Source organism: Lutra lutra, chromosome 6 (assembly GCF_902655055.1).
Source record: "Lutra lutra chromosome 6, mLutLut1.2, whole genome shotgun sequence".
NCBI classification, from domain to species: Eukaryota; Metazoa; Chordata; class Mammalia; order Carnivora; family Mustelidae; genus Lutra; species Lutra lutra.
Window position 1 is genome coordinate 1,818,452 of NC_062283.1, and position 8,544 is coordinate 1,826,995.

The following is an 8,544-nucleotide window of genomic DNA, read 5'->3' on the forward strand; positions in this document are numbered from 1 at the left end:
ATAATACCAAAATATCCCTTTATTTATGCCTTTCCTTGTACTAATTTAAGGATTCCTTTATAGTGCTTTGACTGGTCTTTGCTTTGAGAATGTACCTGTCTTTATCTCTACGCTATTACCTACGGAATTGTTCTATCATAGGGAGTGATGTGAAGCATACACTTTGTTCATAGATTACACAATTGGATAATTCTTGAAAATGTTTATTCTGATTAGAATGTTGATAGGGAATATCCCTAACTTTCAGGAATTTTAAAACAACTCTATTTGATAATGTGAGAAATAGATATCTGCAGAAGGAAGAGCAAAGTGTTGGCCACTATATTGGTAAAAACTACGTCAATATAAATGAGTACACCATTTATTCAAATAATTGCCGATAAAATCCCATGACCCTGTCTTATAACATGATAGATCCAGACCCTAACCCCACCCCCCACCAACTGTTTAATTTTTTGAAGCCTTCTTTAAAAGTTGCTAAACGCTGGGTCCTGACAGGAAACATGCGCTAACAGAGGATGGAACAGAAGAATGGCAGCTCTTTCACGGGGTTATCCTGCTGGGGTTCTCTGACCGGCCTCAACTGCAGCTAGTCCTCTTTGTGGTCCTCCTGATCTTCTACCTGTTCACTCTGCTGGGAAACGCCACCATCATTGCCTTGGCCCACCTCGACCCACATCTTCAGACTCCCATGTACTTTTCCTCTCCAACCTAAGCTTTCTGGACCTGTGTTACACGACCAGCACTGTCCCGCAGCTCCTGGTTCATCTCAGGACAGCAGACAAGTCTATCTCCTTTGGTGGCTGTGTGGCTCAGCTCTTCATCTCTCTAGGGTTGGGATCCACAGAATGCGTTCTCTTAGGGGTCATGGCGTTTGACCGCTATGCAGCCATCTGCAAGCCCCTGCAGTACACCGTGATCATGCACCCCCGTCTCTGTGCCCTCATGGCTTCTGCATCGTGGTTCATTGGTTTTGCCAACTCTTCACTGGAGACAGTGCTCACATTCCTTTTACCACTTTGTGGGAGAAATAAAATAGACCACTTCCTTTGTGAGGTCCCCCCACTGCTCAAGCTTGCCTGTGTTGACACCACTGTGAATGAGTCTGTGCTCTTCTTTGTTGGTGTGGTCATTCTCCTCATACCTGTGATATTAATCACAGTCTCCTATGGTCGGATTGTCAGGGCGGTCTTAAGAATAAAGTCATCTACAGGGCAGAGGAAAGCGTTTGGCACATGTGGGTCCCACATCACAGTGGTCTCCCTGTTCTATGGCACGGCCATCTATGCTTACCTCCAGCCCAGCAACAACTACTCCCAGGATCAGGGAAAGTTTGTTTCTTTGTTCTACACCATCGTCACCCCCACGGTCAACCCCATCATATATACGCTGCGGAACAAGGATGTGACGGGAGCAATGAAGAAGGTGCTTTGCAGGGGCCAGGACTCCAGATGACTGGGCGGGGAAGACCCTTTGATGGAACACATTGAATGCCAGAGTGATTAAGATGTTTGTGACCTACGTGGATCATCTAAAATTTCCGGTGATAAGTCTCAAGGGAATTTTCTTACCACATTCTTTTGTGCAAATGAGTGCTCAAAATCCAAGTTCATGGTTTCACACAACTCCCCGAGATGCTGATTTTTCTTACCAGATCTTATGCATATATATACATATATGTATATATGTATTATTTAATTTGAGAAAGAGAGAGCATGAGCAAGAGGGTTGCAGGGAGACGGAGAAAGAATCTCAAGCAGATTGTAACCTGAGCGCAGAGCCTGATGCTGGGATCGGTCCAACAACCCTGAGATCACAACCTGAGCTGAAATCACATGTCAGACACTCAACCAAGTGCACCCACTAGGCTGCCTGACCATCTTCATGGGGAGGAGGAGCATATAAACATTCGTATTTTAGAGAGCTCCACAGGTTTTTCCTATTTCAATCTCATTTGGGAATCCTATTCCATTTCTAAGTGCAAAAAGACATTTATGCACATAATATGAAGATATAGGCAAGATAAGAATATGAACCACTAACACGCTGTAAGAAATGTTAGCATTTTAGCATTTTGTAGCAACTGCTGGAGGAACGTTACTTATTCTTGTATTTGGATCATGGCCGTATTACCAGGTCCATAGGTTGACTGTATCATTGCTTTTTCACAGAATTAGGTGGGCATCTGTGGGAACAGCATACTTTTAGATGAACGAGAAATTTGGTTAACAAAACGTCTGAAACAGCCATTCAGATATGAGGCCTGGTGTAATGTGAGCGGTGTGACAGTGGTTTTACGTAGCCGGTGTGAGGCGCTCCTGTCCCACAGAGGCAGGGCCTGGTGCGTAGCTGTGGATAGGCTGAGCAGCAGCTGCCATATGAGCAGCAGACGGTGCTTACGTGTCACGTTGTGCTGCAGGTGGAGGAGCGCCCATGTGAGGTCTGCAAGCCGGTTACGCAACTCGTGAGCCACCCCTGCGTTCAAAAAATGACGTTTAGGACATTATTGTATCTGAACAGTACATAACTCAGTTCCTAGTCAATATTCTGTATATTCTATCTACAATGATGCAGCAAAATTTCAAAGGGTGAAACATTTAGATCTTCTCTTTGTACCATTTTGTAAATTTTTGGATCCAGGCATCAACTGAACAATGCTTTGTATCTCCCTCTGCCCAAGGCCCCAGGCAATTTGAATGCAGGGACACATGAAAGTAAGAGAAATGACCTCTGTTTCCCCGGAAATCCCATGTTCCGTGGAGCTTATTCATTTTCACCAGGAGAAAACTTAAAGAAATAAATAAAATGTATGTGAGCTATTAAAGATCTCTGTGTGTCTAAGCTTTATAGATAGCCATCTTATTATGAAGTAAGTGTCACACAGTTCTGAATTGTGCACACAGCCCAGTGCAGGTAGATGTGTTTGTGTCTTGGGGTGGACACATACGCATGACAACTCTACTGTTCCCTATCCTGACAGCTAACAGGCCTCCCCAGGGCCTTGAACCCTGAGCTGGCCATGCTCGTGCCAAGTGATCTTGCTGCAGAGACAGCATGTGGAGGCTGGAAATGACACCCAGGGGAGATCATGCACACAGTCAGATTGTCTCTGTATCACTAAGAGCATCATAATATTCTTACTTGAAATCAACACCTGGGATGTATCTTGACACCATAGTGATGCTTCATGGATATCAGTATGAAAACAGTCCTGTCCACTGTTTATCCCGATGGTAACAAATTTCCTGTTTCCCTTATGTTTCAGCCACATCCTGACAGTTTTACCCAAATGGTCACTTTAAAGTCCCTCAAGTGAACTGTCTTTGGTGCAAAACCCTCAAGGTCTCATGATGTTACAGAGACTATTGTACTGGGTGAACAAGTCCTTCTCTGCTCTTAAGGACACACAGTACATGGGGCAAAATATTTCCCTTAAGTGAATGTGTGAATGGCTTTTGGATGTTTACAACTCATGGAAATAAGTTATAGAGAACAAGCTCTCTGGGATCTGTGCCAAAATAAAAAAGAAATCAGTTAAGAGACCAAACACAAGTTCAGAATTGTTCTGTGACATTTTTGTAATGTTAGGAATCTGCTCCCCCTGGTGTCCATGCCTTGTCTGTAACAGACTCCAGGGTTGTATAAATTGTCACCAATATTATTTGGACTGTTTCTTTCTGTGTGTTCACCAGTAAGTGTGGCAGGGCTGTGCACTTGTATCCAAAGCTTGGCTAAATTATTTAATCCATCTGTGTTTAGCCCCTGGAGGTGAGGACAATCATGATGCTCTAGAGCAAGTCATGGGTTCTTCCAGCTCTTCTGCTTTCTGAGGAACACAGGGCACACACCATCGGCTCAGTTAGTGATGGCCAAGACCCAGAATGTCGTCAGACTCACATGAAACAGAATTTTTAACAGCATGTGAATCATTACCAGTTAGCGAAGGATACCAAGTACCAGGAGTGCGTGCAGGAGGCCCCAGAGCCATCAGACACAGCTTGGCAGACTCCTTCACTGCAACGGAAAGCATTTTTCTTCTCATATGTGAGGCAGATATACTGTGGTACGAGTCAGCACAGAGAAGGCCTGGGGGATTCACACATTATGTGTTCCTACCTTCATCGCCCTGTCCTGGCTTTAGGACTGTCACTTGGTAGCACATCTGCCGTGTGTAGAGTGTAGGTTCTAAACAGACCCTCTGCGTCATGCTGGAATCACTACTAGGTCAGAAATCACAGCACAGCCACCCCTGTCAGACCCTCATGTCGCTCAGAGTCTGTGCATTTCAGTTATTGTTTGCCAGAGATCTGCTCTGTCCAGGCTCAGTGAGGAGGGAGGAACAGGTTATAGGTCCCTGTGAGCCCTTTCCTTTGCAGGTGGCTTCTTTTCAGATGCTTGTCTTGTAATACAGGTGAGAACTTCTTTCCTCGCTGTGGTATTACAGCGCATTGCAGACCTGGTCTTGCAGACTCTGGAACCACTGTGCATGGGAATGTGGTTTGCTGGGTAGGTGGGCTCTGTGTCAGTGCAGAAAGGAGTGCTGCTCACAGGGGTCAGAGGATGGGGTCTCTGAGATGGCCTAGGGACTGGACACTTGCTTTGGGGAAGGAGACAGTTCCTTCTTCCCCCCAGGGTTCTTCTACTTGTTTTGGAATTAAATAGATAAGAGCAGAGTTAACAGGAGAAAAACTCTGATGGTTTATTACTTAAACATGGAGGCTCAATGATGAAATTGAGTCCCAAAGAAATGACCAAGGCAGGCAGTTTTACATCTTTCATACAGAGACAAGAAATGTGTGCAGAATTGACAGGATAAAGGAAATACGTGTTTGGGAGCTTTAGTTAGGAAGGGATTCTAATTAGAATTTGGGCTGAGGTAGCAGATTTCAGATTTCTAAAAAAGTAGCAAGGTTTGTTTCTATAGCTTTCTGAACTGTAAGGTCCCTACCCATGGTGTCAAGATGTCTTTTACTTCTTCATCCTGGTCAGGTGCCTTTCATGGGGAGATTTGTTTCCTGCTTTCAGGAGGACAGAGGACAGTGTGATGTCCGTGCACCTGCTGTTTCTGAAGTAGCTTCCATTCAAGATAGTCAGTATGGGGGCGCCTGGGTGGCTCAGTGGGTTAAGCCGCTGCCTTCGGCTCAGGTCATGATCCCAGGTCCTGGGTTCAAGCTCCACATCGGGCTTTCTGCTCGGCAGGGAGCCTGCTTCCTCCTCTCTCTCTGCCTGCCTCTCTGCCTGCTTGTGATTTCTCTCTGTCAAATAAATAAATAAAATCGTTAAAAAAAAAAAAAGATAGTATGACCTTGAGGCCCATTTTGGGATCTGCCCTGGGTCTCTACACTTGATATACCCTTGATGCTTTCTAAAAACTTTATTCCATTGATTTACACTGTTGGGTGGATTTATTTTAACCATTCTCAACTGAGCGCTGGGTATGGTACATAAGCAATGACTGTTGTAACACTGAAAAAATAAAATTAAATTTATAAAAAGGAAAGCCAAGTAAAAAAGATATCCATGGGGTCTTTAAGAAGTGTAAGTTCTTCTGATAAGGCAAGATTTCTGAGGACAGTTTTAAGCTCTTTTGAGAATGATGTTTGCTGGTCAGTTCTTGATCTGTGTCGTTCGTCTCAGTGATCATCCTGCACACTTTTGTTCTTAAGGATTTTATTTATTTGTGTCAGAGAGAGAGAGAGGGAGAGAGAGCACAGCAGAAGCAGCAGAGAGAGAAGTGGGGTCCCCGCTGAGCAAGGAGCCTGCTGATGGACTTGATCCCAGGTCCCCAGGATTATGACCTGAGCTGAAGGCAGATGCTTAACTGACTGAGCCACCCAGGCATCCCGCATCCTGGACATTTTGATGGTTGGATTATTTGGGATCCTCATGATCAATACCATGTCATTGCATTGGGATGAAAAAAATCTTTTCCCATATTTGGTTGTTATTGTATAGAAAGGCAACAAATTTGTGTATGTTGAATTTCTATTCTACCACTTTACTATACTTATTGGTGAGTTCTAACACTGTTTGTAGTGTCTACGAATTTTTCTATATAAGATCATATCATTTCCAAAGAAAGATGATTTCACTTTAAAAAAAAAATTTGGCTGCTGTTTATTCCATTTTCCCCCCAGATTGCTGATGCTGGGACTTCCAGTCTATGTTCTGTAAGTGTAGTGAAGGTGGCATCTTTCTCTTGTTTCTGATCTTAGAGGAAAAGCTTCCAACTTCCTGCCATTGAGTATGTTAGCCACGGGTTTGTCACATACGGCCTCTATTACACTGAGACATATTCCTTCTACACCTGATTTGTTGAATGTGTTTACATGAAAAGATGCTGTGTCTTGTTAAATGCTTTTTTTTGCCTCTATTGAGATAATCATATGATTTTTCTCTTTCATTCTACTAACGTGGTGCTGCACGTCTATAGATTTTGTATATTGGCTTACCCTGTGTCCTGTTATACATTGCTCTTGATGATGGTGTATGAAGCTCTTAATCTGGTGGCGAATTTTGTTTGCTAATATTTTTTCAGAGGTTTATTTATATATTTGGCAGAGAGGGAGAGAAAGCACAAGCAGGGGGCTTACTAGAGGGAAAGGGAGACACGGACTCCCCGCCAAGCAAGGAGTCCAACACAGAGCTCAATCGCAGGACCCTGGAATCATGACCTGAACCAAAGGCAGCAGCTTAACTGACTGCACCAGCTAGGTGCAGTTCTTAGATGATTGTTCTTAAATGTTCTTTTTTTTTATTTTAAGATTTTATTTATTTATTTGACAGACAGAGATCACAAGTAGGCAGAGGAAGACAGAGAGAGAGAGGGAAGCAGGCTCCCTACTGAGCAGAGAGCCAGATGGGGGGCTTGATACCAGGACCCTGGGATCATGACCTGAGCTGAAGGCAGAGGCTTAACCCACTGAGCCACCCAGGCACCCCAGTTCTTAAATGTTCTTAACGATGCTAGTTCTTAAATGATTGGGAGTGAAAGAGTAGATATACTTCTATTAGGCAAAATATAGTTTAATCCAAAAAGGGTAGCAAGGGTAAATTAGAGTGGAAAACTGAGTCTGCAGGGCTAGTATTACCTCTGAGGGATATTTTTATGTCACCAGAGTGAAAATCCATGCTTTAGGGATTGAAGATGGATGTGTTTTTAGTGTTCCCAGGAGTGTCCTGTCCCATGTAACTCATTAGCCTCAGTTGCAGTATTCAGAGTTTGGCTCCCAGAGACAGCCAAGGAGGAAGGCTCTGGAAAGGGAACATCAACAGTTTGTCAATCTCTGGCTGCCAGATTGATTGGGACTGAAACTATGTCTCCATTTAACTTCCATTTACCAATCCCATTTAATAGTAGTAGCTACAATATTCTTTGCTGGTGTTTAAATTCCTTTTTAAATTTGAGACACATTATTCCATAACATTGTAATAGTTTAGGCGTACAATGTAACGATTCCGTACTGGTGTATGAAGAGGAGTCATCACCCCGGTGAGTCTGGTTACATCCACTGCTGCAGGCAGTCACCTCTTTTCATCTAGAGATGAGAGCGTTTATGTTTTATTCTCTTAGCAATTTTCAAATATGCAATATGGTCTATCAATTCTCCTTTAGTTCTGGATCAGCATTTGGAGCTTGAGGGCAGCGTGAGATAGGACAGCATAGAACGAGTGACTGTAAGGGAATTATCAGGCTATCCACAGCATCATTAAGGACGCCAGTCTTGGTGACTGAGAGGTTAGTTGATCCCTTTGTTAGAAGAGAGAAGCCAAGAGGCAATGCTCCTACTTTGGGCTGAACTGTGTCCTAGCAAGAGCTGTGATCATATCCTAACACGTTGTGCATATGAATGTGACCTGTTTGAAGAGAAAGTCTTTGCAGATGTAATCAAATGAAGAGGAGGTCATATGTGATGAAGGTGGCCTTTAATCCAGAATGGCCAGTGTCCTTACGAGAAGCCAACTCAGAGACACAGACACAGATACAGGGAGAATGCCATGTGACCACAGAGGCAAATTTGGAGAATGATGAATCTAAAAGCCAAGGAAGACCAAGGATTTCTGGCAACAGGAAGCTAAAAGAAAGACATGAAATACATTCTCCTTTAGAACCTTCAGAAAAAGGGTACCCAGGTGGCACCGGATTTTGGACTGGCTTCCAGTACCATGAGGGAAAATGTGTCTTGTTTTAATATTTTTTTTTAAATTTAAATTTTAGGTGGTTAACATACAGTACAATATTGGTTTCTGGAGCAGAATTCAGTGATTCATCACTTACATGAAACACCCAGTGCTCTTCCCAGGAGCCCTCCTTAATACCTTTCGCCCATTTAACCCCACCCCTACCCACCTCCCTCCGTCAGTGCTCACTGTGTTCTCTGTCATGAAGACTCTCTTATGGCTACATTCCCTCTCTTCTTTTTCTCTTTCCCCCCTTCTCGTATGTTTGTGTCTTTTCTTTCTTAACTTCACATATGAATGAGATCATATGGTATTTGTCTTTCCCTGACTGCATTATTTCACTTAGCATAATACACTCCAGCT

The 8,544-nt window shown here is 43.6% G+C and overlaps 1 pseudogene; it reads left to right on the forward strand.

Moving 5' to 3' along the window:
- The first annotated feature begins 518 nt into the window (after nt 1–518).
- On the forward strand, nt 519–1,455 carry LOC125102009 (putative olfactory receptor 2B8; annotated as a pseudogene).
- Nucleotides 1,456–8,544: the final 7,089 nt, after the last annotated feature.